Here is a 25000-nt window from a genome sequence, read left to right as displayed (position 1 = left end):
TAGGACATGAAATCTTGAACGTTGTACACAGTTGATGTTTTGTGGAGCTTCCTTTCTTTGGGGAGCTGTAAACAGGGCATAAACAGGAGAGAACTTTTCTCTATACAGAAGACAGAGTAAAAGAAGTGAGGGAGAAAAGAAAAAAAAAGATAATAGCGCCTTCCATCCACGCTACACCTAATTTCCGTTTATAGGAGGCTGGTGATGCAGATAGCACCTGCTGATCATTTGACCAATCAGACAAAGATAAGCATGTCTTCTTTTCATGGCATCTCGGAATAGAAAGAAAGAAAGATTTGATTTCTTGAAACCTTGTTTGAGTGTTTTGATGACCTTCAGGGATGGCAGAAGTTGAGTTATCGATTGCCGTTCATGGTTTTGTAGACTTGCAAATGAGTTGATAATTGCATCCCCATGATGTATTTTGCCTGAGAGCCACAGTAAATTGTAGAGTCTGTATTCTGGACACAGTTCATTTCTACTTGTCACGATGGCTGGACATGGCGAGGAAGCAGGACGCATTCTCACAACGTCGCATGACAGGGGTTTAATACATAGCACACATGACAGGGGAACATCACCAGACAATGACCCGACGACGAACAGACACAAGAGGGCAGCTTTATACGTTCATACAATTATACAACAGGTGAACATGATCAGGGAACATTACACAGGACGAACATGAAACTCCGGACCCAATGTAAGGGGGGAGGAAGTCCATAAAGCGGCTGTCCTGCACTGGCGGCTTCAGGCCCGGGCCAAAGGGACCGGCATCCTGTGGGAGCACCACCTTGACCCCACGGTAGCTTTCGAAGGCCGTCGAGCTCTGGCCTGCACGAATTCGCCGGTACTCCCCGCCTCCGGAATCGCCAGGGGGGACATGGACAGCGTAACAGATCCTCTCGACCCCACGGTAGCTTTCGTAGGCTGCCGAGAATACAGCCTTCGTCACGAGACGGGGTTTAATACATCGTAGTAACCCCTGCCGGACCGGATCATGACACCACTGTTTCAGTAGTACCTGGCCCATCAAGATAATTTCAATTAGAACATTTTAGTTATGGCTTCACTTGGTTCTGCCTCCCGTCTGTTCACCTCAGACCAGTTCAGTTTGAAAGTGATATTGTTTGAATCATGTCCACCAGAATTTGTAGTCAGAGTGACCTTGAACCTTTGACCAACAAATTATATAGAGTAACTCTGAAGTGAAATTTGAAGACAGCATTGTCCAGATGTTCTCAGGAATTTGAAAGACAAGACGAAAGCTTGAAAATGCAGATGAAGAGCAGGAGAGTGAAGATCTCAGATCTCACATCTGCATGCCTGCTTCCACTGAGGGAAAGCGGGAGTGAGAATTTATTGTTGGGTAATGGTGAGTGGGAGTGAGACACGGATAAAATGAACCAGAGAGAGACAGAGCGAGAGAGAGAGAGAGAGAGAGAGAGAGAGTGGGATAGAAGAGGAGGAGGACAGTGTATGAATGGTGGGTGGAGAGAGAAACACAGAGTGAAGGAAGGTGGGCAGAGACATAAAAGATGATAAAAGAGGCAAAGTGGAGATTTTTCCAGAGTGGGAATGATGAAGTGATCTTCTATTGTGGGCCAGAATTTCCAAATGTAAAACAGAAAGCAGTTGCCGACATTCCATCATGTTCCTCAGTGGAGAACGTTTTACCCACAGCATTCATCCATAATGTATGAGCCCACTGATAATACCTTATCTCGCAGTCACTTTAAATGATAGCACCTGCAATGACAATTTATAACTCCATGTGACATCTGGAAATGCAATCCATTATTAATGACGTCTGTAGATGTTTGCTTTCAGGAAAAACATTCTTGTTACAATAAAATTGGCATAAGGACAACTGTATGCCACCATACTTATCAGCCACTAAATCAAAATAATCCAGTTTGTCTGACAGATGTGGCTCCAAATGATGCTGTTTACAGAGGATTGTGTTTTTCAGTCAGTCAGTCTCCACCTCCTTCTCCAAATGAACTGGTCAGACCAGACATCCCTTACATCAACTTACACCTTACTTCAGGCCATAGAATTTCTCCCATGGGTCCTAGGGCATCTCCAGTGGGATGTGCCTGAAAATGGCAACCTCTCAGGGGACCCCCTTATAACATGTCCAAAGCACCTCAGCTGGTTCCTCTCAGTGCCAAGGAGCCGCAGCTCAACTCAACTCTTCTATTAGTGATCTTGCTCTTTTGGTCATTATCCAGAAGTTCGTGCTCATATGTGAGAATAAGGGTGTAGATTGACTGGTAAATCTTAGCTCTCTCTTCACCACGACAGACCAATGCAAAGCTCGCAAAGCAGCTGATGCTGATCCCATCCTCTAATGAATCTCTCAAGTTCCCGAGATACTTGAACTCCTCCACTTGAGGTAGTGTCTCACTCCTGACCTGGAGAGAGCTGTCCACCATTCCTGGCATCTTATTTTGAGGTGCTGATTAAGCTGCTGCTTCAAACTCGGTTGCAGATGGTTCGAGTATCATTATAGGTATGGATCGAGTATATCATAATCATTTGGGGACATGAGGACAACAACATCCATAAATAGTAGGGATGTCACCTCTAGGTTCCCATCTTGAGATGATGTCCATGAGAATTAAGAACAGGAGTGGAGACAAGATGAAAGGGAAAGTGAAATGATACACAGCACAAGGTGCACACAACAAAATGTGTCCTCTGCTTTTAACCCATCACAGCAGTGGGCAGCCGGGACAGGCGCCCGGGGAACAGTGTGTTGGGACGGTGATTTGCTCAGTGGCACCTCAGTGGTACCTTGGTGGAACAAGTAAACTAAAGTAAAGCCACGCCCTCCACATTGTTGACGTATTTGAACAATCAGAGCAATTCAGGACATCTTATGAACCTACACTGACTGTCCAAAAAAAACAATATCCTGAATTTAATCAAAAAGGTAAGAGTGTCCCATTGGATAATTACTGCATGGATGGTTATGTTTCAGTTGGCAAGAATATCAAGCCCTAGCTGCAGCCATGTCTTAAACAACCATGTCAGAAGACATGCTAATCTGTTTCAGAACATTCAAATTATTGTCCTGCACAACATCTAAGGAGACTGCGGAATTGAGACTAAGAACTGTCCAACAAATTATTAAAAACTGGAAGGGTAGTGGTGAGCCATCATCTTTGTGGTAGAAATGTAGAAATCTTAATCCTGCTTAGCGCTCTCTAAAACCTTTGGTCAAATAAAATCATAAAAAGTTATCCTCTGATCTTGTGGCAATGTTTAACAGTGAGCAGTGACTGGCATTTCCGTCTCTAATGAAATCAGCTCATCTCTCTGTCAGTGGATCTCCAACTTCCTAACCGGGAGACCACAGGCAGTAAGGATGGGTGGACATGTCTCAGCCTCCATCACCCTCAGCACTGGAGCCCCCCAGGGCTGTGTTTTGAGCCCCCTGCTGTACTCACTACTAACTCCACCACCATCATCAACTTTGCTGACAACACTGTCGTGGTGGACCTGATCTCTGACAAGAGATGGCCTACCTGGAGGAGGTTAGAAATCTGGTGAACTGGTGCCAGAGGAACAATCTCCACCTGAACGTCAGCAAGACAAAAATGCCTGAGAGACTTCAGACTGCACTCCAAAGTGCTCATGAACTTCTACTACTGCACCTTAGAGAGCATCCTGATGGGGAACAGCACCATGCAGGACAGGCGAGCCCTAGAGCCGAACGCATCATTCGTACCAAGCTCCCTGACCTTCAATCTATCTACAGCAAACGGTGCTGTACCAGGGCCAGGAAGATAGTGAAGGACCTCACCCACCCCAACAATGGACTCTTCTCTCTGTTGCGATCAGGGAAGCGCTTTCTCTCCCTGAAGTCCAATACAGAGAGAATGAGGAGGAGCTTCTTCCCGCAGGCTGTCCAAGCTCTCAACAACAGTACATAGAACTCCAATACACTCCAGCACTTTCACCTCCAATCACTCTGGACTCTGCACAAATCACTGTGCACGCAATCTTTTCGCTTTTTTTTCTCAGCTCTTTTTACTTTTTTCCAAGAAAAGGGCGTCTGATAAATGCTGTAAATGTAAATATTCGTAAAATTTGCATATTGGTCTTCATTGTATACTTGCATTATTTGCAATACTGTGGTCTGTAGCTGTCGCAAAAAGCATTTCACTGCATATCATACCATGTATGACTATGTATGTGACAAATAGAATTTGAATTTGAAGTGAAGGTGTGTGGGGAGATGGTGCTTTGCTTAGTGGCACCTCAGTGGCACCTTGGTGATTCAGTTCTGATTATGGGGGCTGCTTCCTTAACTGCTAGGCCACCACTGTCCCTAATAATAATGGCAATAAAAACTGGACTCTGGATCCAAGGTTTGGTCTGAGTCCAGATTTGCCCTGGTCCAGAGGGATGGTGCCTCAGGGTAAGAAGAGACGTGCATGAAGTGATGCAACCATCATGCCCATTTCCTATGATCTGGGGTTGCTGTAGTTGGTCAGGTCGAGGTTCAGCAACATTCTGTCCCCAAAGAAGGAGGTCAGTTGACTACCCAAATCTACTGAATGACCAGGTTATTTCGTAAGTGAATTTCTTCTACCCTGAAGGCGTGGCATAATCCAAGTTTACAATGTCATCAGGCTCAAATTGTGAAAGAGTGGTCCAGGGAGCATTTTCCCACATGGATTGTCCACCACAGAGATCAGAACCCCGTTGAGAATCTTTGGGATTAGCCGGAGAAGAACTTGCGTTGCAGTCTGACTGTCCAATGATCTATAAAAGATCTTGGTGAACTCTGAACGTAAATAAATGTTTTTACATTGAGAAGCTCAACAAAACAATGCCACAGTGAATGTGTGCCACAATTTTTGGGACACACATGCACTTATATTCACATTTTAGAGGCAGTGAAAGACATGTTCAACATCTATTTTGCTGCATTTGGCTCTGTTTATGACCATTCTACTCTTTTCTAGCCTTCTCTCTCTTTCAACTCACGTATGCAGTGGAGGCATCAACAGAAAGAGGTCATGGAATCGCCTAGATCTACCATAAATAACACTGTGTACATATTTTTTTTATATAAAAGTATCAAGCGTAATTTAAGACAGGCCTAAGCATGATTTATAAGATTCTAGGACAAAAAAAAGGTTGAGTGGCAAAAGTAATAATGCCGGAAATGGCAAGAAAATGTGTAGTTGATTAGAGAGAAATGGGTAAAGAATGTGAAGGAGAGTGTCCATAAAAAGACCAGTGAGAGCTGAGACGTTAGAATGAGGGGAAAAAACAAGGATGAGTGACAGTGGAGGAGAGATGGAGAAGCAGGCTTGACTCATACATTATTGCTGGTCTGTATTGATTGAGCACAGGCGGTAAATGAGAATGGACAATAAGAAAAGAGCAGAGAAAGAAAGAAAATGGGTGGACTGGACAATGTTAAAAGAGGGACGACGTGATTCAGAGAGACTGTTGACAGTCATATTGAATGTCTCAGTCAGTGACATTACCCTCTGTCATTAGGCTGACTAGAGAGTGCTTGCAAGAGAGATTTAGAGGTGGGAACTGGAACGAACGCCTCATTTAAATAATCTCCCTTTGCCTGAACCCTCACCCTGATTTGGCCAACATTCAAGCACGGGGGCACAATTTGCAGCTGACAGCTTGGCCAGGAGACCCTTGAGACCTGTGCTCTGTGTCCTTTCAAAAGTGACAGAGAGCAGCAATGGTTCTAAAAGGTTTCACTGACTGCCATGTTGGCCAGTCAACACTACTTGATCTTTGTTCATTATTCACAGGGCTTCTTAACACAGTTGGAGGACCACATGGTGTTCAGCAGTCCTTCACAGCCTTGGTCTATGGTCTGGACCTCAGGGGGCCAAAAGTGCATGAGCCAAGCATGACTCAAACTAATCACCTGATCAAGTCTCCAAGAGACTCCTTAACTCAAATCTCTCTAAATGTGCTGCTGTCTTCTGTTCCATTTCACATATTTTCACCTGAACCCGTTTGCTAGATTGTTTTCCCGCCAAAAACAGAGTAGATTGGCTAGTTTCTGGCTAACAAACCTTAATAAAAATCTTAATACAAAACTTTACTATGTTCTAGATTTATTCCAATACGAACATTATACCAGAACCAGTACAGTTACAATGATGAACTTGATCTGATCATCAATGTAAAACCTTCAGAAAGAACCTATGCTTACTAGTATCTCTGCATTTAAAACATCTTTCTGTCTTTAAAGGTTTGAACAGGATTAAATGGGGTGAGAGGCGTATCTTCCAGGGGTTTGAAGGGGAATCGGGCTCTATCCCGTTCTCCTGTCACCTGTTCAGGGCCCAGGCTCCTCCTGGATTTCTGTGTGTGAAGAGAAAGAGAAAGTTCTGGGAGATAAATGGAGCTGACGAGACTGGAATTCACCGCCAGGGCCGGGCGGATCAGGGGCGGAGTCCTGACGCCACGTGGTCTGTGTTCGTTGTCCACAACAGAGGTGCTCCACAGTGATGGACGCTTTCCCTGGTTTTAAAGATGTGGGGTGGTGAGAGCATTTCAATGTGACGCATAACACATGTAAGGTTATGTAATAAACAAAACAATAGCAAACAAGGTGAAAAGTTGGAACATTCGATGCTGTGATGCCAGCATCTTGGCTTCTCTCCACCACTTTAAGTTAGACAAAGGCTTTTGATGGTGACAATAGTGAACAAAGCAGCCAAGAAGGTAAAAAGAGGAAAATACAGATTCATCAAACATACATCAGTGGTTGGGGCCGTGGTGGCCTAGCGGTGAAGGAAGCGGCCCTGTAATCAGAAGGTTGCCGGTTCAAATCCCGATCCGCCAAGGTGCCACTGAGGTGCCACTGCTCCCCGGATTCCCTTGCATTGGATTCTTATAATGGCTCCATCTTAGTCTCCATAACCACTAGAGAGTAGGGGTGTCCAAACCTAATATGAACACACTGATCACCTTGATAACCATTGTAACTTGTGTATTTTTTATATGAAAGTTTTACTACAAACTGCACTAGTAAGTGAACAAATTCAAATTGTTGCTTGGATTTTTTAATGGCATCTGGTTGATGATTTATGAAATGGTGTGAATGGTGTGGTAAATGTAAATGTGGACAGTTTAGAGGAGATGAGAACATTTGAGTGGGATGGAGCTGTAAAATGGACTGCAGTCAGCCAGCGGGGGCGCTATTCCTGCAGGGGAATTACTTGTCATAGACAGTGTTGTGTCTGTGTATGTGGCATGTGGTGGCTTTAAAGCCTTTTTCATGAGGAATGGGACCTTCATTTAATGTAATCTGAACCCATTTATTCTCAAATCACAAAGGAAGTTTTCTGCTGACACTGGGGCGTCTGGCCAGTTTTGTCCTTGAGGTTGGAAGTGAGTGGTGCCTCCAGCACATCTGTCACAGTATTAGATGCTAATATCCTTTCTTCTCACACACAAGAGGTCCACGTCTCAAATTTTGCGAGAATCACATTTTTACGTCATTAGTCTCCCTTTCCAAAGCCGTGACATTTCATTTCCCTGAGATGGACCGCTTGTTGACACGCACACACACACACACACACACACACACACGCTCGATTATGATTGTGGAAGCCTGCTCTAGTAAACATGAGTAATGTTTTCTCATGTCTCATGTGTCTTCTCACACATGTTCCTTGTTGCATAAATGTTTGGTGGTGCAATTGGCAAGCGGGCAACTTGCTGAGCAACCAAACGGTGACAATCAGGGCAGTCTGGCACACCTCTGGAGGCCAGAGCTAATCCTGACAGCTCCCCGGACCTTGGCCAGCCTTGCGGGTGTCAGGCAATCTGAGTTGTCCCTCAGGTGTCCGATATCTGATCGCTTCGATTGATCGGCCCAAGGAGAGGCTGACATTCAGGCCCGTCAGAGGAGGGCTGGGACAACGGCACAGCACTAAGCTGGCACAGATCCTGGTAGTTGATTACGAACGTGGAAGAGAATGAGTTGGAAGAACATCCTGGAGGAAGGGCACCATTGTTCTCAGTACCATCATAAAACCTTCAGGATGGTCAGGAGATGTCACTGGAGGTAAAATAAGAGGAATGAGAGGTCACCTGGTTTGCTCAATGTGCAGAATTATGACAACAACATTTAGATGTATTGTAGATGTATTGTTAGGGACCGTCTTGCTGCTCTGGAATTACTCAGGTTTAAGTTGCAAGTTGTTGCTGGACGTTTCCCCGATTTTTAACACTACAAGATTATGTCTCCTGATGGAATTAGGTACAAAGTGTTTGTCACAAAGTGGGTGGCTGGTGATTTTCCCAACGTGAGACATCTCCTGGCCTAGAGGATCCTTGAGTCCCTGACAAAAGAGCAGCCTGCGGGTCCACGCACACACATTCATTTCTAAAAGATAATCATGTTTTCAGTAAAAAAGCCTTTATCCAGGCATTACGTCTATTAGCAGATAAGTTATCTGAGTTCTGCAAATAAATGCAAAGTGCCAGAAGTCAAAGGGGGGTCTCTGGGGACGGAACTGGGAAGATGCTATCAGCGTTATCACTCCTCACCCCGCTACAGCGAGCGCCGCTTTAAAGAAAAGCTAGAAAGACAGGTCAGCTGATAAAGGAGCTGATGGACATGACCGGTTTGTCTGGTGTTGCCATGACACACCTCACCTGACGGGACAGACTTGGCCTCGGCCTTTCCCCCTTCACAGCACCTCGTCTCCAGCTCAGCCTGTGCAGGGAGGAGCACTGTAATTACTGTACCAACATCATCTTTATGGCCTTCACGATTATCGCACAATGCAGGACTGATTCATATCTACTATTCACAAATATCATGCTGACAGAGGAAGAAACGCAAAATCAAATTCAGCTTATGTGTGGAAAGAAAAAGTGCAATATTCTGTTCTCATGGACGTGTGTGTGTGTGTGTGTGTGTGTGTAGCGTCTGTCTTCATTCTCTGAAAAAGCAGACTCAGCCAATATTTCCAGAGGATCAAGGGCCAGTGCGAATGTTTCCTAATGAATGCATTTATTTTGTTTGGTCACACTCTCTTTCCTGAGACAAGCACAGCGCACCAACACACACACACACACACACACACACACACACACACACACACACACACAGCGGGAATGATGATAAGCACATACTGCAGCTCCACCGCATTACTTTTCCTCTGACAGAAAGGGAAGGCGTCTGCATTTCTAACGAATGCACGTGCGAGTCGGCGTGGCTATTAACTTTCCATTCCAATTTGTTATCGGTAAACACGCCGCATAAAATGCACGAGTCAACAGCCACCCGGCGCGCCCTCATTTACATGAATTGGCATTTTAACCCGCCGCACGGCATCTTGGTCTGTGTTTAAGTCCATGCCATCTGCTCCCCTGCTCTGCTCTGTGCAGACAAGAGTCCCGAACAGTCTCTTGCTCACAGACAAAATGGAGTTATCAATTTTCATCTCGCACGAGAATTATGACCGCGCTCGGTTTCTTACTGGTAGTCAGAGCTGAAGATCAATTTTAAAGGCTAAATGCTGCTATTAGTATTAGTGTTTCAATTTGCATGCATTTTCATTTTGAATACCATGAATTAGCATTAGAGCTTACTTTGTAGAATGAATATAAATATCTTACCTCGGCTAAGATAACTTACTGATAATTAAACAAATGATCAGTAAGGAACTCTACTAGTCCACCATTTTACATTGTGCCGTTCAGAATGGGGACAATGATTGCTGTAATGACAGATTCTTTTTGGTAGAGAGTTTATATGTAGGGTGGTGTCCTCTTCAGCATATTTGTGCAGTTTAGTCACACCTCTGATACCCGCCGCCTCGTGGAAGGATATTAAAATGAGGCGCGTGCCGGTGAATTTCAACACACCCTTGAATTTCCCCCTTGATCCCATTATCATAATCTTCACAGATGCTTGTCCTGTTCATTTTGCTCCGACCCCAGCAAGTAGGTCATGGAATTTCCAGAAATGACTGCGAATACACGTGCTGTCATTAGCATAGGAGTCCGAGCCTTAAAGATGAGAGAGGTCCTTGAGGCGAGCACAGCAGCGGACACCCTAACAATGTCGGTCACATGGAGAAGAATGAGGCAAAGAGGCCACAGCAAAAAGACGCAAGATTTACACTGCTTCTAGGTAAATTCCAGCTAATTTGGCTCAGTGGATGAAGAAACTTTCAGGAGTTTCTGCTGTGGAGATTTTTAATCCAGTCATTTACTGCTGAATTCTTTCTTTTTCATGGACCGTCATTGAAGTGAAAAGGTGAAAGTGAATTGATTGTCACATGTGATACACAGCAGCACAGCACATGGTGCACACATTTAACCCATCACCCTAAGTGAGCAGTGGGCACCATGACAGGCGCCCGGGGAGCAGTGTGTGGGGACGGTGCTTTGCTCAGTGGCACCTCAGTGGCACCTTGGCAGATCGGGATTCGAACCGGCAACCTTCTGATTACGGGGCCGCTTCCTTAACCGCTAGGCCACCACTGCCCCTGATAGGTCTGCCTGTCCTTGATTTTCAGCCTCGGCCCCAAAAGGTCAAATAAATGAATGAAAAAAAAACCTTCCAAATCTAATGTGGGTTTGTGCATCGCTAATTTTGCGGCGAATCCTCAGCAGAGAAGGAGCTAATGAGAATACGATTCGCGCACCTGGCCCTGGCACCGCCGCCATGCAGGACGGGAACCGCTGGCGTCCCATTTCACGCTGTTCCCCGCCGCCCTCTCCCATCGAGACGTATTGTTTTATTCTGTCATTTATTCGCTCGACGGGCTCCTTAATCTAATGCGATTTACGCCACTTACATTTTTCATACTGTGCACATTAGCCATTTAGTCCTGCCTGAGTGGGCCAGGTTAATGACCTTGCTCAAGGGCAACAACAGCCGCCCGGTGTCCCCACCACACCACAAACCCCCTCCTCGCGCCTTTTTATTCAGAAAGGGGCGCTTCTCACGTTTCCAGATGTTCTCCAGTGTGAAGATATTTCTCCGAAACGACTTCTTAAGCCCAATAAATATTTAAGTGTCATGGGACATCCATTGGCAGCAGCCTTTTAAAAACATGCATAATTTAATCTGATATTGATTCCTTGTGGGAAAAAGGTTTTTGTGTTTGTGGGAGTGTGTGCATGAGAATCCATACTTTATCTGCACCTGCAGTGTTGGGACTGAGCTTCCTAACTTCCCAGAATCCCCCTTGCCCTCTCTTACCATCACTGTTTCACCGGGAAAAGCAGCTGTTTCTTCATTTATAGGTTATCCAGGATGTAAATGGCTCTGCTTGGCTCTGAATAGACACTTTCCCCCTTCAGAGTATACCCTTATATATTTTAGCAAGAATTATCCATGATTATTTTAGTCTAGTTTAAGCAAACAAGAACTGACATTTTAGTGTCTTATTTTTTACTAATGAAATACTGTTTAACCCAGTCAATATAACCCAGTACCTGGTACTATTCGTAATTAAAACAAGGTTATCTTATATTTATATTATTTCTACCTTATAGACTCAAGACTACTCGACATCCATTCCAGACACGGAAGGCCCTCTGATTTGTTCCATGTTTTACACTCACACATTCAGCTTTCTTTTTTACTGCATCATTTTCTCTCAACCATTTGACAAACCATAATCTATATGAAATCTAATTAATGCAGCTATTGTGTATTGCGGAAGTGATGTCACTGGACACTTTATTCGTCAGCAAATATTAAATGATATATTTCATTATAGTTATCATCACACATAAGTCTCTTCTCGTCATCGTGTCAAGCAATGAAAAATAAAAAAGTTAGTGTGTTCAGTGATGTGGTTCCACCCGCTTTTCCTCCTCCCCATTCCCTCTTGTTTTCTCTTTTTGGTCCATCACCTCATCACTATGCCAGAGACAGAGGAGGTTGTTCTAGCTTTAGAATCTCACATTGATCTGCGCTCTGCAAACTGGGCCTAAATGTGCTGACATTGTAAAAAAAGGTGTTGGGAGGGAGCAAGAGAGAGAGAGAGAGTTGGAGGTGTGAGGAAAAGGTATATTCAGCTGTTTTAACCTCATTCTGCTATATTTACACTCTTAAATCTGAACAGGAAAAAGTGAGGAAAAAGTCCAGGTTCTGGAACATTCTGTTTCCTTGTATATCTGTCTAACATGTGTGGGTCTTTCCAGCTTTTCAGGCCCATTTGCAGCCCCAGAGAACTGATCATGGCTCCTGATTAGTCCGCTACTAAGGGAATGGGGGATTTTCATCAGCCATTAAATTGGACACACATTTGGGGTTCTTCCAATGAGCCATGGTATCTGCATTTGAACCGTATAGATTCCTGTGAATTCCTGACTATGCATTTTGTTAAGAACTTCTCTCAGCCCCTCCAGCATGTCCCATTGGCCTGGTTCAATATTTTCCATTATCAGTATGAATTAATCATCAAACACAGTGTTGGGATTGAGCAGGAAATGACTCTCCTTTATCCTTAAAACCTTGTTACCACCGTTATGTCCTCATCTACCAAAAGAGTTGAGTATGTGTAGTACTCAGTATGAGTACATTCTGATTGCATTTACATTTACAGCATTTATCAGAGCGACTTACAATCAGTAGTTACAGGGACAGTCCCCCCCTGGAGACACTCAGGGTGAAGTGTCTTGCTCAGGGACACAATGGTAGTAAGTGGGATTTGAACCTGGCTCTTCTGGTTCATAGTAGGGCTGCACGATTTGGGGAAAAAGACATATTGCAATTATTGAGATCAATATTGCGATATGCGATATGATAAAGGGCACTTGCTTGTACATCAATGAAAAGTCGCATACAAATTACTAATAGTGAAATGTTTAATTTCAAAGTGAAACATACAAACTACTTATAACAACTTGAAATGCCCAGTGCTTTCAAAATACAATATTCTACTAAATTAAATAATCACAAAAAACTCTTTACATTACTGTCGAATGACAGACCCTGGTAAGACTAAACAACTGTTTTGATTATATTTGGCCATTATAAAATCCCGTATTATAGTTCTTACGTTTAACCAAAACGTTGTTTGGAGGCTGACTTGAAAATAGGGATGCATAGCTTTGCTAGCTTAGCCTAGCTTAACTAAGGTTAAGACTTATAAAACGGGATTTTATAATGGCCAAATATATTCAAAACAATTGTCCAGCCTTACCTATGAAATGTAATGCCCCGGGATCTGGTTTGGAGCGTATAGCGGTTTGTACAGCCCCAAGCAGCACAAGAGTGAGGCATTTTTATGCACTTCTCTCCATAGACATGTATATGCTTCACTCCACAGCAGAGCCTCTCGCAATATGGCGGCGACGTTGACGTACGTGTACCTATATGTCTATGCGAGTCACGAATCTGAGGTCTCCATTGAACCAAGTCATGTGACCAAACACGTCACATTTAAATCGCAGCTTTTTGTGTTCATGTAATCGCACAGACTGACATCGCGATTACGATTGCGATTAGATTAATCGTGCATAGGCGAGTGTTTTACCCACTAGGCTACTACCAACCCTACTACCAACCCCTGATTGGTCAATGACTGACTCTCCACTCCACTAGTGCACTGGCCTCATTCCTCCTGGGTTGGGGGTTCGATTCCAGGTCCCAGGATGGGTACTGGCACCAGTGACCGAATGTGGATTAAGCATGGTTGAAAGTGAGTGAGCTAGCCACTGGAGGGCCGTAGGTTTGGAACTGTACATGCCATATTTGTCACCATGACTATCATATCCATTCATAATTGCACCGCTTGAACGCAGCAATTTAGACAATTAGATGAAGGGTTTAGACAATAGCAAGGGCACTTTTTTTATTAATACACATTAATAATAGATTTTTTTCCCCAGGTGCAACCATGCTGTTATCCCAGCCCTACCATGCTTTATGCAGCCATAATAGCTCAGGATTGTTGGTGTTGTTTCTCTGTTTGAAATGTGTGTTGATATGCTGCCCTAGCCACAAGCACAGACTAATGTATTCAGGAGCCTATAAGTGCAACAAATCGAGCCACTCGCTGTGTGTTTCCATCACGATGCACGCCCCAGGCCCATTCTGATCGATGATAACTACCGCATGTGAGGCTGAAAAGGAATGGATGTTTGAGGGTAAAACGCACGTCTGTTTGTATTTGTCTGAGTTTTGATTAAATTCAATTGAAAGTCTGCAGACTGACAGAGCGAGGCGTAAGGCCTCCCCTTTCTACTGCAATCACTCACCTCAAATCAGATCTCCCCCGCCGATGCATTAAAATAAACCAGTCGCCATATCGGCCTGTCTCTGGACTTCAGCGCCGCTATTACCTGTCTGCAAATCTATGCACGCTTTCCTTATTTATTCATCAACCCTCTTCCCTCGGTTATCGACCTTTCCTGAAGAACTGCGAGGGAAATAGAGCTGGGAAAAAAGAATTTGGCTTTATTTACTCAAACGAGTGGCCGTGTTCAGCCATTAGACGGCAAAATGAGCTCTTAATTTGTTAATTGGCTGATTAGTACAACGGCTCCCCAGGCGGCCTGTGTGGGACTGTCATTCATCCCACCGATCAGAGGAGGGGCAGTGAATCGCACAGAAGCACTATAACTAACTATAACCAGTTGATGTTATATTATTAAAATGAAAGGCCTGAATGGCGCCACAGAAACAGAAGCGAGCATCATGCCAGCCTCCTGATTAATCAAACTCATTCGCGGCGATGAGGTGACTTTCAATTAGCAAGATTGTGGTAATAAATCAGCTCAGAGGGGCAGCTTGATGAGAAGGGGAAATAGGCTAGTCCGTCACAGTCCTGAGGTGCCAAGGATTGTCATGGTCAACCGGTTTGAGGACAGGATGCTCTTTCCAGTCCTTTGCCAGTCAATGAGTGGGTAAGACCGGACAAACCTAGACTGGTGAAGAACTGTATAAAATAAAGAGCAGTTTATAATGTATTGATGCCATTAACAGTAGAAAATGAAGCTTTAGATGTCTGATCTACATGCACATGGGAAGGTTCTAGAACACGTATAATAATAGTGTACAAGAGGACTCACCTATTTGTGAACACAAGCCATTTTTCGGTCAAACACTCTTCTCAGACAGTTTCTCAGTTCAATCTGTGCCCATTTATTTACAGTTATTTACAATATCACATATATCACTGTGTGTGTGTGTGTGTGTGTGTACTGGTGACCCTGATTTGACCCTGTGAATAGCTTGGCTGTGATGGATGTTCCTGTCTGGCACCCTGAGATTGCCATATAGATTCTAGCTTCCTTGTGGCCATGACCTGTTGGGAGAAGCTATGGCATTGTTTGCAAATGTTGACTGCTTTTTCCAATATTATAAAGACTGAATTTAATGCTACAGTATTCCACAGGAATGGACTCTTGTTGTAGAGGGCGCTGTGGTCCACCAAACTCTCCCCCTAGCAATATGAACTGTCATTAAATAAAAAATACTTCAAGCTTTTGACAGCTCAGGATGGGCCAATGTCTGCCAAAGAATACTTATATAAAATAAATAAAATATAATAATGCGCTGACTAATTCTGTACATTTCCTTGGTTTGAATTTTATTCCCTTGTCTGATCGATATCATGAGCAGAAGATTACCCTTTTGCATGGTGCTCTTACCTAAGAGTAAGACAGAGATGTTTGTTGCATGAAAGATCCTTGCTAGAACCTCTGGTTTGAATAGGGGCGGCTCCAGCATATAGCAACTTTATAATAAAAGCCTCACGTTGGGGTTCATGCCAGGACAGTTTCTGCTCCATCAAAAGTCAGTCGCCGAAGATGCATCTGCTGCAAGGTTGGCATGTGGTTGGATCTCTGAACCGTTCCAATAAGCTTAGAACTGTCAAAGCAGGTGCTGTGGGTTGTGTAGCGCCCACCCCTGCCTATCAGAATAAAGCACACCCCTCCTTGTCACCTATGACGACTAATTGGAGGCAGAGATAGTGGCATGGGGACTCTGGGAGATGGACAGGATCCTTTCAGAGCTCATATCTTGGGGAGCTGGGAGAAGACAGGCAGAAGATGTGTGGGGGGAGTTTATTTCCAGACCTCTCTTTTTAAAACGCCGAGACGCAGTGATTAGTCACTCAATGGCCGTTAACTGAATCCATAAAAGCCTCATCTGGCCCAACTTCACTCGTTTTGTACATCACACACAGCAGCGAGTTCCTGCAGAAGCCCATTTAAATGCTCTTCAAAGCTCCGGGATTATTCAGTGTCCCCACATGTGAAAAAATCACACTGATTGTGTATTTAATGCCGCGCTGAAGGAGCTATCGGCGTGGACAGATGGAGGCTGATGTGTCACTTCCTGCGGCTCCCGTGCTGTTACTGTGCATCATGGTGGCGTGGCGTGGCGGGGCGTGGGTGGGGGCGGCGCCCCTCTCAAGGCCGTCCACCCACACAAACCCGCACCCTCCTCCAGCAGAGGCCGCTTACGTAAGCTGGCTTCAGATGGGATTTGTTTTGTGTGTGATTTTCTCAAAGCGTCACACAATTATAGGTCTGTTTCAAAGGACCGTTTTTTGCAAATTATGTTTTGGTGCAAATTATGTGTGAAACCATTTGTTTTCCATGTTTTGTCTAATTGACTGTGAACCTGTGGGTCGTCCACGGGGAGAGCCGAGCCTCAGCAGGCCGAGCCTCAGCAGGCCGAGCCTCGGTCATCTGGTGACTGTGCCAGGCCAGAGAATCTGTCTGTTACTGAGGGGTTGGGGCCAATCATGGTGCTGGATTTACTTCAGGTTACACAATCATCATGATGTTATATATAGTTCTGCACCGCGACGAGAGAACACGCCCGTGACTCACCACAGCTTTCTCACAATCGGTGGGGTAGGCGGTCGTGCCGGGCTTGTCCGGTGGGTCCCGGTGCGATACGATCGTCTCTGGAGGTGTGTGTTAGTGTGTGTATCTGTCACTACGCTCCTTTGAAAGCAGATGTTCTTCACTGGGCCCATTTTGAAGCACATCTTCCCCACCTTCACATGGGTGTCTGGAACTGCAGATGTGTTGTCTGTGTGTAAAAGTGGACACCTTATATAATCCTGCGTCACATGTCTGTTTAAAGTACAGCAGACGGTGACACAACGAGCAGTGGGTGCCGGGGAGCAGGGTGTGGGGATGGTACCTTGGTGGTTTCGCCACCTTCCGGTTCCGGGTCCGTTAGGTCAAAGAGAGATAAATAGTTGTGAAAATGTGGTGTGACAGAGACGGTCCATACAAGTTGGTGGGTTTTAGTGAATTAAATTCTTCTGGCTGTTCATCTTTATAGGCTCACCGTATTTCCCCCTGAGGCAGCATGTAGGAGAGCTGGAGGTGAGGGGGTGCTCTCTGTTTGTGGGGTAATGAAACACTCGAGTGGATGTGGTGAAACAACATGGCACTAGCACTCCTCTTCAGCAAAGTCCCAAAGAAAGGGGAAAAGTGTCAAATATTTGTAGGATTTCTGAGCTGCTTTATTTGTCTTCTGGAGGAGTGAACCACGTACGCTCCGAGCTCACGAACGCGCCGCGCTGCTTGTTTATGTGCAGCTGTGCTCCTTTTATGCAACAGGAAGACGCCTGGAGTTCAAGTGCTTCGCAGCCTCTTCACACAGCAGATCCACGAGCTCCTCTCTGAGCTCGCATCCAGGACGGAAGCTGAGGGATGAAAGGTTGTGTGGGGAGCGTCCAACGCAAATAAAATCCCTCATATTTATCATAAACGAGTCGATTTTAGATCGACACAATGAAAACCATCTGATTCTCTGCCGGTGGCCTCTGCATGTGGAATCAGGGCCCGCTGATGTTCATGTCACAAGTGCTAATGCACTTAACAGCGCTAATGATCTGGTTCACTCAACACGGCCTGAACAGGGACCTCACGTGTGGGGACGGTGACCGGATCACTAGTAACCCACGTGAGATGCCTGCAATCTGCCAGTTCAGTGCAGTTCAATGGAGCTCTCTCTCTCTCTCTCTCTTTCTCTCTTTCTGTAAAGACACAAACTAAATAATATGATCTAACCAACTAATTAAAAACTTCGGAATATCTAACTATCCTGTAAGTAGTAATCAAACCAGAACCCTAAAGCACACTTTTGCAATCATTAAAAAAATGATAAACAAGTGGTTTTATCTTTTTCCTTTAATTACAGATGTGTGGTCTCTGTTTTGTTCCAAAGATGGACTCTAATGAAGCTGCAGAAACATCTCAAGGATGATCAGGGGAAACAGGAGGCACCTGAGATCAATTCTGATCTCTGTGAATAGTTATGTACATGTGCTCTCTCAGTATTTTAATTTTTAATACATTTGACAAAACTTCAAGTAAAGTTTTTTCACATTGTCATTATGGGGTGCTGTGTGTAGAATTCTGAGGAAAAAATACTTTAATACATTTTGGAATATAAGTGATTGCTGTGAATACTCTCTGGATGCTGTGTATTCCATACGTTACTTTGCTCAAACTGAACAAGAAAGAACAAAAAGTACAGTTTGTTAATAAGGAATTGTTGAACATTGGATACTTTGATTTTGGCTTTATTTTCTCTTTTTCATTGTAATGTTTGATTTGGACATTAAAATGCAGAATTTGGCCAGCTGTGCTCAAAAATGTTTTATGGGGTGTTCTGTACATTTTACCACATATAAGTTGAACTAGTACTGTACTAGTCATTTTTACATAAAGTAATTGAAAGTATCTTTTTACTCAAAGTAAATTCTAAATCAAGTAATTTTTTACTTTTACTCAAGTAGATTTTTAGATGGGTACTTTTACTTGAGTTGAATTTATTTAGAGTAAAGATACTTTTACTAATTTACATTCTTTCAGTACTTTTTTCACCTGGAAATGACTGATATGATCATATTGACACCACCAATGTCAAGAACAGAATTGGTTTTTAGAAATTCTCATTTTAATTCTGATGACTTTCATTGTTCACTGCAGAAGGTTAAAAACTAAACCCTCTAAATAAGATGCTCAGAGATGCATACTCATTTAGAATATGTGGGTGAGGAGATGGCTGGGAGAAACTGAAGAAGCAATCTTTGTTCACACTTTCTTTGGACACTCGTCTTGTCTGGAATTGATGTAGTGTAGTCTTGAGTCTAAATGGTATCAATAATATAATAATAAGATAACATTGTTTTAATTATTCAGATTCCATTATGAAATGGTTGTTTTTATCTGTTCTACTAGGTACTTGTACTATATAGACTGGGCTTTAAAAAAAGAGTCAGGGCTAAAATACAATTTTTGTTGACTAAAACTAGACTAATTTGAACTAAAATAAGACTAAAATGCTCAGACATGTAGTCGACTGAAACTTGACTGGAGTAAAATGAGTCTGATTAATAAATGTAAATGTACTAATGAAGACTAAAAGACTAGTAAGTAAGACTAAGACAAGTGCCAAAATCAAAGCTAATTCTGGAAGAGGAGCAGGATGAGAGCGAGGAATCATTGGAGGCTAGCAGAAAGAATAATTGCTGATTAAATCAAGGTGGCTCTGCTGTCACTTGTTGTTTGGCATGCTTGCCAGAATCCACTGAGGTGGTGGCCACTGGCACATGGAGTGACGTGCCCAGCATCACCTGGCAGCTTGTGGAGGGTTTTCATTTTTGCTACCTCCTGAAGGCACCTTTAAATTACCAACCCATAAGGGGAGATTTTTAAAACACGGCCTGTATAAATTATGACATAAATAAGATGTTATGTTTAATAATTAAGTCTCAGTGGAGACGGCCACACCTGCTCACTCCCAGCCACACTCTGTCTGCACGTGGCCCAGGTAGGACTGTGCAGCAGGCATGGCACAGTCACCAAGAGTTCCCAATTCCCAAATACCAGAGCATATGAAACACTTAACAGATTGCTGACTGGGGTACCTGAATAATCTAATCAAGAACTCTGCAGGAGGGTCTGTCAGTGTGTGTGAGTGCACGTGTGTAAACGTGTGTGTGCGTATGACAATATGTGTATGTGTATGCAAAAACTGTGGAAACCATTGCTGAATAGCCCCAGTGCTCATTAAATACTTACCTGGCAGGGGAGATACCGTGTTCAGGAAGGCGGTTCACCCAGGGCGAGGCTCAGCCATTGCAAATGTGGGAATTATTATTCTGCAACCACTGGCAGAACATCGTTTGGGGCAGTGGTGGCCTAGCAGTTAAGGAAGCAGCCTCGTAATCAGAAGGTTAGTGGTTCGAATCCCCATCTGCCAGAGGACAAATTTCACTGTGTGCACCGTGTCCTGTGCTGCTGTGTACCACAATCCCAATCACTTCACTAAATGGCACCTTAAACGGAACCCTTATCTTTACATATGACTTAGACCATAAGAGTAAGCAGCAGAACAATCCATGGAAATGTTGTCAAAATAGGTAATTCAATACATTTTAACCTCTTAGCACACAGACTTTTAAAAAATGATGTGTGAACACCAGTTCATACATTGTCATGTGTGACAGGACAAGAATGAGCTGATGATTTATAAGGTATAATTAACTTTGCAGAACACTTGCTGCCTCTTTCCACTGCAGAAGGATAAGAAGGAAATGGAGATCGGGTTTGACCATGGTGCCAAGTGTTACGCAATACCTGGTTGGCCTGATGGATTGACCGGCCAACTGCAGGCAACTGCAGCGGGCTTCACCAGCCACCAGCAGCGCCCCCTACAGTCAAACTCGCATGCTACAATGAACAGAAGCTGCTGGAGCCGTGCCTTGCTCAAGTGCGGCTGGTGGAGTGGCAAAATGGGTGGGGGCCCAAGGAGGAGGCGCTGAAGATCCTCCTCGACATGTTGGCACAGTGCGACTGCTTTGGGCAGTGGTAGCGTAGCGGGTAAGGAAATGGTCCCGTAATCAGAAGGTTGTTGACCCGCCATGGTGCCACCCCATCCCCACACACTGCTACCCGGGCGCCTGTCATGGCTGCCCATCGTGTGCTGTGCTGCAGTGTTCCAAAATGACAACACATGTGTTGTAAAAGAAGGGGGTGCTGAATCCACTCCACTCACCTATCCCTGGGTCCTCCATCTGTCTCTCTTGTTCTCCTTCTCCCAGGATGCTCTCTGGGGTACCACAGGAGGCAGGGCAGCTGTGTGGACGGCACCCCTCCAGATGGCTCACTGAGCATCTGCTGACAGAGTTTATGTTCATGTGTCTGAGAAAAAATGATTTCAGATTTGTGAAGTGCAAAGGTGTAAATCAGCACTATATATATATATATAGACACACACACACACACACACACACACACACACACACACACACACAGACTGGGTGTTTTGGTTTCTTTACTTATTCCTACAGAGCACCACGGTCAGGAACTGATCACTGGAGGTAACATGGAGGTGTGGCACAGTAGTAGGGCTCCATGCAGCGTTAATTACAGCTTTGGACTTAGCCACCATCCTAATGTTGGAGTGTGTATGTGTGTGTGTTTGTGTGTGTGTGTGTACAGGGTTATCTAAAAACCTGAGTAAACAGAACGGGTCGCAGGTGACGGGTATTAACAGGAAACACAAGACAACGTAGTTGGGCATTTCAAATTTGGGTGAAATGTCTCCAAATAATTATTTAAGAGAGTAATGGCACGAAGCACAAGCTGCACTGTAGAGAACTATCACGCGACCGGTCAGGTGACGGTCACAGGAACGTGGAAGCAGGTGGGTTCGTTCATAAATACTTGTCACTACCAGCCAGCTGGCGCTCGGTCATTGAGTTCACTCTTTCCTGAGAAACGTTGACTCTCCTTGCCCTTCAGCACGTTGGGTCAACTCCCCTCAGCTCCCAGGCCATCTTCTCGCCCCACCAGATCAGCTAAGCCACTCTTTTTATTTCCACTGAGTGTGGTCTCAAGCATGAATACAGGTGGGTGTTCCATTGTGAGCATTTTGCATTCGCGCTGAAACCTCCATAGTTTGTGCTATTCCAGTTCACAGCTCTCCATACATTGTCTTCAGATGCTGTGTCTGTACAACGTTGTGACAAAATCCACTGAAGGCAGTGTCAGAGCAGGCCAGTTGATAGGAACCCTGAGGAACCAGTCATAGCATCATCGGGGTCAGGCAGACCCAGGAACTCTGAGTCTCTCTCTTTCTGTGTCTTGTTGGGGGGCTTGTTCCTCAGCCCCTTTATCATCCAACCTCTGGTGTAGTGAGCTCCGATTCAGTGTAGAGTGTTGCTGGGACAGTGGAGAGGTCAGATCCTTGTGTAATGGTAGTGGGTGGGATTTGAACCTGGGTGCCACCTGGTATGATTTAAAAAAAAAAAAAAGTAAAGAGATTGTCAGTGTGATACACAGCAGCACAGCACACGGTGCACACAGTGAAATGTGTCCTCTGTATTTAACCATCGCCCTGTGTGAGCAGTGGGCAGCCATGAAAGGTGTGGTGCCACCTGGTATGATTTAAAAGTTGAGGTGATTAGCATGTTACTGTAGGTACTTTATCAAGCATCCATCATGCTAGGATAAGAAGATCAAGTAAATCAGTGACAAGTTTAGGGATCATGTCTGCTACAGTCCTGTGGCTGTTTCCTGGTCCCATCAGAGCAAAAAATGGAAAATGAGAACCTCAGTCATCTTGAAAATCAACTTCATTTGACATGTGGGATGATGACAGGCGTGTGTCATGTTCGTGAGAAATGGTTTCAGTGGCAGAGTAAAAATGTGTTTTTCCCTTTGAACGACTTCCAGCAGACATGACAATTTATGACAGGAATTATGTCATAGGTGTCATGTCAAATAAGCTGTCTGTAAATAAATAAGCACAGGCCAATCCGCATTCAGCAAAACCTATAAACACACTGAAACCGTTGCAGACATGAGACCAGAAGACATCTTCCTCTCTGGCTTTATGTGTGTGTGCGCGTGTTACTGATGATTAACTCTATTCAGAAAGACAGCAACATCAGACATATCAGTGATTTTTTTTTTTGCTTTTTATTAGAAGCCAGATTACTTACAGAAGACACTTTACCACAAACATAAAGCGAAAACAAGCTAAACAAAAGCATCCAGGTTTAAGGAAAAGGCCATAAAAGCATCTCTTGAGTGTGGTGTGAAGGAATGTGCGTTTCTGCTCACTATGGCACCGTGTCACTGGGTGGATGATTCTGACAGCCAGTAAACAAGCTGGCATGTTTAAAGGATGAAAAATGAAGACGGCTCTGAAAAGGACCGGTTGGTGGCTCTTAATCACCTGATCAGAGCATCTTCACAGCAGGTCTTGTGAGTTTATGGAGTGCTTAGTACAAAATGACAAGCACTGATGGTGATAATGAGTGTGAGTTTTTCATTGTATATTCATGAGTGTGAAGAGCGAGCGCTTATGATGTATATATTTCTGTGTGTATTTATTGTGAAAGAGCGATGTAATAAAGGAGGTCTGAATGTGACGAGTGATGCAAGCCCCGCTCTCCACTCATCTGGCTTTTCTCCGTATTCCTCCCTTCATCTCCGGCCCCTGAAGGAGACCAGTGCTGCACTGACAGACAGACACGCCTATCTGCTCCTCCTGTTTTCTTCACCCCGCGGTCAGGGCGGAGGGGAGGGCTGAGAGAGGGCAGCTCGCGCAGAACGGGGGACGACAGGCTGAGAACGAGACAGAGAATAAAGGAGTCGGGGAAGGAGAAGAGCCCGCTTTGCATGACAATTAGTGCATCGCTCGTTTAGGCAGCAGTTTACGGCCCCTGATGTTGATTACCTCAGACAGGGCAGAGAAGATCAGGCGCTGCCTGATTAAAACAGAGGCCTGTGAGTGTGTGTGTGTGTGTGTGTGTGTGTCAGTGTGTGTTTTAACTTTGCTGGTAGACATTGGCCGGCAGTTGTGTTTAAATAAAGTTACCAAGTTTTTGCTGTGCCAGCCCAACACACACACTCACACCTCATGAACATCCATCCTGTCCTTTGCATATGTCACTCTTGATGGTGAGATAATGGGGACGTACCACCACCTCAGACCGGAGGGGGGGTAAAGACATCCGCTGGATCCATCGCTATAGAACCAAACCTGCAGGTCACCAAACCCTCAGCTCATCTTCGATTACACAGAGGCAAGTTTATTTCCCCGGCGCCTGCCATGAAGCTTATGTGAAATGTCACATTTGTCAGTGCTGGTATTTCCAGATGATGGCCTACTTATACTGCAACTTCTTGGTTGGACAGGCGCAGTGCCAGATACGAAGTGATGGTCATTCATCACGCTGACAGTTACATTATTTATCATTACTGTGGATCATCTCTTCATTTGTTAAGCCCATCTCCTTCCACAGTGTGTTGGAAATTAAAACATCTTTTCATAAGAGGTTTATCATGGAAATATAAAACAGCAGATTTACATCTTCTGCTGGAAAACCCGCCAAGGACCCAAGCAGCCCAACGTGTGTAAGTATGTGTGTGTGTGTTGGGTTGGATGAGAGTGGTGTGTGTAAAAATCGGTAATTCCATGTTTTCCGTTTCCGTTACATAAAAACGTAATAAATCAACATAAATATATAATAATAAAGAAACATTGGGGAGACCTAGAATACAAAAAAAAGTGGAGCCCACTTGCATAATGAAGTGGAGCACGTTTTAAATCAGCTGATTTGTACCATGACTGGCTTATTTTCTCTGACGGTAAGCGGTCATCACATATGTTCTCACAAAAGAGCCGAGCCTAAACGCTGCATATGCACACGCATGTGCCGAACCGACCGCACGTTTCCGAATTCCCGCCTCCACCGGAAGCACGTGTAGTGGGCTGCAGTGCCCAGGTTTTCCCTTTTTATTCGGACAATTTGCATATTGACCAGAATGTTATGAAGAGCAATCAGATGAATTGCAAAGTCCCTTTTTACCATGAAAATGAACTTAAAAATCCATTTCTGCTACATTTCAGCCCTATTACACAAGGAAACATGTGCAGTCATCACTGCTTGCATAAAAAGTCCTTCAAAGATATTTCTGCTACTAAGATTGCACCTAATCAACCGTTTATCAGATCCTGATCCAAGTC

The 25000-nt window shown here is 44.4% G+C and overlaps 1 protein-coding gene and 1 pseudogene across 1 annotated transcript in view; both read left to right on the top strand.

The window, feature by feature from the left end:
• The window catches only part of iglon5 (IgLON family member 5), a 96843-nt gene that overhangs the window by 20966 nt on the left and 50877 nt on the right, over positions 1-25000 (top strand). The gene's annotated exons all lie outside the window — the stretch shown is intronic.
• LOC114789407 (uncharacterized) lies at positions 20033-20217 on the top strand (annotated as a pseudogene).

This window comes from Denticeps clupeoides, chromosome 4 (genome assembly GCF_900700375.1).
Source record: "Denticeps clupeoides chromosome 4, fDenClu1.1, whole genome shotgun sequence".
Taxonomy (NCBI): Eukaryota; Metazoa; Chordata; class Actinopteri; order Clupeiformes; family Denticipitidae; genus Denticeps; species Denticeps clupeoides.
This window is presented reverse-complemented; position numbering and strand designations above follow the sequence as displayed.